Source organism: Epinephelus moara, chromosome 3, assembly GCF_006386435.1.
Source record: "Epinephelus moara isolate mb chromosome 3, YSFRI_EMoa_1.0, whole genome shotgun sequence".
Classification (NCBI taxonomy): Eukaryota; Metazoa; Chordata; class Actinopteri; order Perciformes; family Serranidae; genus Epinephelus; species Epinephelus moara.
The window spans coordinates 15,138,447-15,145,142 of record NC_065508.1 but is presented as its reverse complement, the minus strand read 5'-3'; the positions used below and the strand labels follow the sequence as shown (position 1 = coordinate 15,145,142).

At 42.1% G+C, this 6,696-nt stretch overlaps 1 protein-coding gene across 2 annotated transcripts in view; it reads left to right on the top strand.

The window, feature by feature from the left end:
* The first annotated feature begins 1,357 nt into the window (after nucleotides 1-1,357).
* Nucleotides 1,358-6,696, top strand: part of mtus2a (microtubule associated tumor suppressor candidate 2a) — a 47,023-nt gene continuing 41,684 nt past the window's right edge. For both annotated transcript variants that reach the window (XM_050041381.1, XM_050041380.1), the window contains exon 1: nucleotides 1,358-1,477. The gene's annotated coding sequence lies outside the window, so the exon portion shown is untranslated. The remainder of the gene's footprint in view (nucleotides 1,478-6,696) is intronic.

Sequence of the window (6,696 nt, the reverse complement as noted above, 5' to 3'; positions counted from 1 at the left end):
TAAAATTCACATGAATCTGAAAATACTGCTCACATCTGCTCAAATTGTACAACAAAATCAGAGAGCGTCAAAATTATCACAGTATCCTGAAACCTCCTCAGTCTGCTGAGGGTTAATGACGCACACGTGAGGACACTCGTTAACCTGTTCCAACATGTAGGATACTTTCTTGGAAAGACTCGTCCTACCAAGAAAGGATCCTTGACTTTGAGAAACACTAACTGTGTTTGGCGCCATCTGCTGGTATTATTAGGAACGACCTGACCCAGAGATACGAAGAAAGAGGATCTGAGAAAATCATGGATTATTATTATATTATAATTTTTTTGTCTAGGAAGAAAAACATAAACCCAATCAAACAAAAATCACACACATAAAAACTTTCATATCAATGTCACCATGTCGGCGCTCACTATCTTCTTGTCCCCTTGTCGTCTGTTTGTCTTTTTGTTAAAGTGTTTGTATGTTTCACTTGCTCCTGTAAATAAAATGACCTTTTTAACATCCAGACATGTTCGGGTGTCTTTTGGCTTTGAAATCCACTGATCTTTTTTTTTTTTTTAAATAAGATTTTATTTTTATTTTTCATTATATACAATAAACACTTTCTATCATCACAAAATTAAGACACACAATCTTAAAAAAAAATACAAAACAAGACTTTATAAACTCAAAAACAAAAAGATCTTTTATATTGTAACCAATAATTATATTTAAAGTGGCATTGTTGTCCACTTATCCCTCTGGAACAACTGCACCAAAAAAATAATAAAAAAAATAATAAAGATAAATAAAGGAAGTAGAACAAAACAAAACCTCAAATCAGATTTGAGTACACTGACCACTTTTCCCCTCTTTTTTTCATGTACTCAGTGCTTGTAATATTTTTCCCCATATGTTTCAAATTAATTTGTTCATTTCTATTGCTATTGTCTTTCCCATATTCAAATAATATTTAGTAAACATTTAATTTTTCCAGTGAATCAGTGTAAGAGGGTGAGTGGATTCCCAATCTTAGAGTATACGTTTCTTTAATACAGTAAAAAAAAGAGCAAACCAACTCTGTGGATACCTTACAGTGTCATGTAACATCTCCTGTAATATACAAATTGAGGCATTAAAATTAAATTTTACATCCAATATCTCTGATAACCAATGTTCTATGAAATCTATGTATTTTATAGACAGGACTTTTCATTACACTTCCCACATAATCCAGCAGAGGGCGCCAATGTGTTGAAAGAGAGAGAAGCCCGGGCGCCTGATCGTGAGGATGCTCTGCCAGGTGTCGGCTGCAGCATCAGCACCGCTGCACCTCCTCCTCCTCCTCCTGTCCGCAGCATCTCTCCTTCCTTGCACTGCGATTCAGAGAGAGAGAGAGAGAAAGAGAGTGGAGAGACACGCTGGTGTTTCGTTTTGCAACTCAACTGCATTTGACCGACATTCTTAAATGAATCAACACCAGAGAAACCTGAAGGTAAGTAGCACAACTGAAAACACCCTGCAGGGATTTATCTTTCTATCTTTTCTTGTTGCAGCGATCATTAGGAGTCCAGCACCGTTTTCTTGAAGAAGTGTCGCATGTATTTTTGCCTGTAGGGTTCGGGTCTTGGTGCTGACTCGGTTCGCGCAGCATTCTCATCTAAATATTGATCTGAGCGTTTTGTTTTCTCGGTGCAGCTTGTGAGAGAAAATGTGTGTCTGCAAAACACAAAACGAGACTGTGATATTAGTAGTTGACCTGCAGGTCTTACTGTAAGTGGAGCAGTAGGCTAAAGGAGAGGAGCTATAGCGTGGTTGGAGAGAGTGAGGTCAGACAGGGAAGAGCAGGTTGGTGTGATGGATGGAGCAGGTCAGGTCTCTGTGGGTAATGCTAATGATCAGACATAGATTATCCAGGCTTTAGACCTGACTCCTGCTATGATCCACTGAACTGAGAGGTGACAAGGAAGACGGTTTAAAGAAATGTGTGTTTATTATTATTTTTTTTATTTTTTTTTAACAATTATCATTTATTAGTTTTTATTTGTTAGTTTTGGGGCAGATTTTGTGCTGTAATAATTTCTGGCATCAAGAAAAAGAAACAGAAAAGGAAATAATCCACATTCTCAAATGCTGGAAAAGCTGTTGTGTAGTTGTGTTATAGTGCTGTTATGCTGACTCAGACTCTAGCCATTTAATGGAAGTGGTTTTGAAGAAGCAGAATGTGAAGTTGTAATAAAGTTATGCCTTATTCAGAGACTGACTGAACCATGATAGAAATCCTTGGCTCGATTTAACACAGATAATGGTTTTCATTTTCTTCTCCTCAGCTTCATTTACCACACATAAATACCTCACACTGTCTTTAGGTCTTTAGTTTCCTCTCACTTCTTTGCAAAGCCCGAGGAGGAGTCAAATGCACAGTGTTTTAGTTACTTTTGAGACAATTCCCATGTCCTCAGCCTCACCTTTAGGCTACTTAGAGGGGAGGGAGGGGAGGTAAGACAGGAAGGGATGGATCAAATAAAGGTGAGCAGACTGAGGGCATGTCTTTCATGCTCAGCTGTCTCTTGTTCTGATTGATTGGTGTCTGATGATCAGGTTGTCCTTGAAACGATGCAGGGGGGAGCTTTCCTTCTTTTATTCAACTCAGATTGTTGTTTCAGCTTTGCAGCTGTGTGAGGGTTTACACCATTTAGCATCTGGCCGCACCGCTCAGACACGTGGTCGATGGATTCTACCCTGTGCATAAAATATACGTCTGAGAAGTGTGGTTTTTGCGTGTATCTGAATTGGCTGCTGCCATTATTGATCCCAATATCACAGACTTCCCATGTCTATGGATCGTCCAGTCCATCTGGCTCAATCTTCCCAATCCCCTCCAAGTCATGTTAATGTGGAAGTTGACACTGCATCAAAGTAGGGCAGTGGAGCCCCTGGCCTTGGCTGTAGCTGCTGTTCTAGATGCTGATGCATGTGTGATTGATTCATTACATCTGACCTCTGCAATGTCTGAACAGCGATCAATTCTGCAGATCTCTGCCAGGAAAACCACTCACAGCAGTGTGTGTGTGTGTGTGTGTGTGTGTGTGTGTGATTGTGTGTGTTTTGTTGTGGTGCTTGGGTTCAGGCGCGTATGTATGTGTGTGTGTTTCTGCAGGTAAGACAGTTTGTCACAAAGCCCATGAGTGTAGCGTACCGGTGCGACCTTCAAGGTCATTTTATAGGACAGAACAGAGGAGAAGAAGGAGGAGGGAGGGAGGGAGAAAATAGAGATGATAAGTGGAGTGAAGGAGGGAGAGGAGGGGAAGTGTGTCAGTGTGCCTTTCAGTATCATGTTGTGTATTTATAAACATGTATTGCTTCTTTCTGTCTTTTATTTGGACAAAAGTGTTCTGTAAAAGTAATTAAATGTGTGTGAGACGAGAGAAGGAGGAGGAGGCTGCACTGATTTCACTAACTGGTGTTGTGACTCATAATTAAGCAATTTGGAGGTTTGTCTTTGCTTCGTATGAGGATGGTGCATATGTTGGTGTGTGTGTGTGTGTGTGTGAGTGAAGTCAGTGTGAATGAAGTGTCAACACATGCAAACACACATTCTCAAATTCACGCTGTCTTTGTCTGGAAGGTGGCAATGAGCTTGTTGTGGCTCCTCCCCTGCAGTCACGGGCAGGACATCAGAGGGTGAACGGAGAGGCACGCCCCCGCTGATGACACACACGCACACACACACACACACTTCCCTGTCCTGTAGGGAGTCAACATGAAAGACCTTTTTTGCACTTGTGTGTATGTGTGTGCATCTGCAGCCACTTTAAGGGAAGTGCCGCAGATTTTCTCGTGCATTTAAATTATATTAGTCAGCAGGCTACAGCTCTTATTAAGCAAATTAATGCCACTCTGCGAATGAACCCAAACCAAGTTTGTGCAGCAGTGTGTTTATGAGGACAGAACTCTTAAGTGCTATACTTAACTTGACTGTAAAGCCACACAATCATTAATTTTTTATGATACTTCTCCAGACTGTACATTGATTTTCTTTTTGAGCTTTGCTCCCAAAAATAAACCTATCTGCCAGAACAGCAGCATATGTGAATCCTTAAACTGAGCGTCATACCTTAGGAAGTCTTTGCCCCAGCCTGCACTCTTTCACCTTCCTTTGTCCAATGTATGAAAACAGTCTTTTTGTCACACACACACTTTTTTTTTGCACATCATTACCACCCCTAAAAAAAACCTCAGCGCGCTCTATTCTTTGCTCACCTCTCACTGATCCTTTGCCAGTTTTCCCTCCCCCACACCCCTGGGGTTTGCCACTTGCACATTACACATGCATACACACACTCACACACATTGCAATACAAACTAGAATCCCCCACATCCTCTCCACCCCCTCTCCTCACTCTCTGCAGCATCATTTGTTTCTATTATCATTTTCCCCCTAAAATAAACCGAAGTGACTCAGCCTGTCTAAGTTGCACTCAGCTTTTCTTTGTCTGGGCTGCCTCACCTTGCCAGCTTTATGTCTGACTGTGTGCGTCTGTGTATGTGTGTGTGCGTGCATTTGCCAACTTACTTACGGTCCCACAGAGAATTCTGCTATCACTGAATTCTTTGTCTGCGACTGCTTTGCATTTGAAGTGAACTCCTTCCCTCTCCTCTTTGTCCCTTCATACAGTTTCACCCGCCAGCCATGCAAGAGTTAACATTTTTCTCTGCGACAGGAGTGAGGGTAGTGGGTGGAGGGGCTCTGCTAATAACAATGCGGTGCAACCAGCAACCAGCGTGGTCAGACACCCTTTTTCTCCTCTCTCCTACATGCCACCCCTGTCTGGATCTGAGTCTTAACTGCAGGGCTCAATGAACCAATAAACACAAGTCTCATGTGTTCCTCCTTCTCCTAATTCACTCCTCCAGACTGAAGCAGTCAGTGTATCTCTAATCACGCTAATCTCCCTACCAGTTCCTCTTTGTTTTTTTTTTGCGCCCAACTCATCTTATTCCCGTTGTCGTTTCTCTTTTCATTTCCTGCACATTTGTCTTCCGTTTATCCATCTCATCTACAATCCATCTTTACAGGCTGCGTAGCACAGCACAAGCAGACAGGCAAAGCAGGACCATGTCTGATTGAGCGGAGATTCATTCCCAGTACTTGCCAAAAGCAACACTGAAAAAAAAATATAATTAAGGAGATTTTTCATTTCAAGTTTGTGTTTGCAAGCCACATTTTCTCCCAGTGAGAATCTGTCTCTTTGTCTCTGCTCCTGCTGCAGTGATAGTCACTGCCTGTGTGTGTGTGTGTGTGTGTGTGTGTAAGTGGTACTCATGGTACTGTATGTGTACCTTTGCAAGCACACATGTGCAAGTGCATGCATTAAGCTCACGCTGATTTCGGGAAGTGACGCTTTTAGTTGAGGTTTGGAATGTGATCATGTGTTTGTCATCTTGTCAACTGTGTGAATAACAAAGAGACAAAGCTTGTGTGTGAACATGCGTTGATGGATGGATGTGTGAACACGTGCCTCCATTTTTCATTTCGCCTCGGCTAATAAATCCTATTATTGGTATTTTGTGATTTTCCGACGATTTCATAGCGGGTAGCAAATACCGCATGCCTGCACCCAATACGGAAATAAATCAGCTTTTATTGCAGATGATCTGATTTTCTCATTCTCCTTATTCAGTTAGGTATGACCACCCACTCTGACCCAAGAGATGCTGCAGAAATCCTGTTACAGTTCCCCCTTGCGATATAGAATGACTCCCTCTGGGGTACAAAAAGGCGTCCGTTTCTGTGTGTATGTGGGAGTGCAGTGGGAGAGACAGACAGAGGTGGCGAGAGGAGGGATTATTTGGGCAGATGTAGTCTGCTGCTGTGCCTTCTATGAGGATGAAAATTGGATTGATCACTTTGCCCTGCCCTCATTAACTCTGTGTTATTAAGGTGGAAGAGGAGATGGAGGCAGAGGCAGAGGAGGAAGAGATAGAGACAGGGATTCAAATATTTTCTCATAAAGCAATAAAACAGGATGGGAATAACTGGGGGGACAAAGCTTAACTGAATACAGTTGGGAGCTATATTGTGCTGCAGTCAGGGAAGCAAAGATTGTTGATTCGGAGCGGCACTGTTGCTGTTTTTTGATGCACATCTATAGAAAAAGTGCAGAGCAACTGGAGGATACTATTTCTGGATATTTCCCGGCTCTGCTTCACTGTTCTCTGTGATGGTAATCCCTTTGCTAGTGAGCTATTGCTTGGTTCACACATACAAACACTCAGGCGCAGTTCAGTGAATCACCACTTGTGAAATTCTGTCTACAGGGTGTCTATTGTGTCTTCTGTGAAAACGGAGCGTTTAGCTTACTTCAGTGCTATTTCTGTCTGTGTTGTGTCGCTGACAGAGATGGGAGGAGAAGGAACGGATGACTAAAGCTTAGCTTATTTCTGAATAGACTTCCTCACTAAGCTTTATCCTACTGGATGATTATATGTGAATAGAATACGAAGTACAAGGAGAAAGGAATACTACTTTTTTCACACCAAAATGGTCGAGGTGGTGGTTGTTTTTTCACATGTGCAGCATTTGTCAGGTTTTTCACGCAAAAGCCTTGAATGTATCTACATCTCTGTAGAGCGTCGATATTCACAAGTTCACACTCACACACTTGCACACACTTTCACATGCGCACATTTCTAACACAGTCCAGGAAAGCG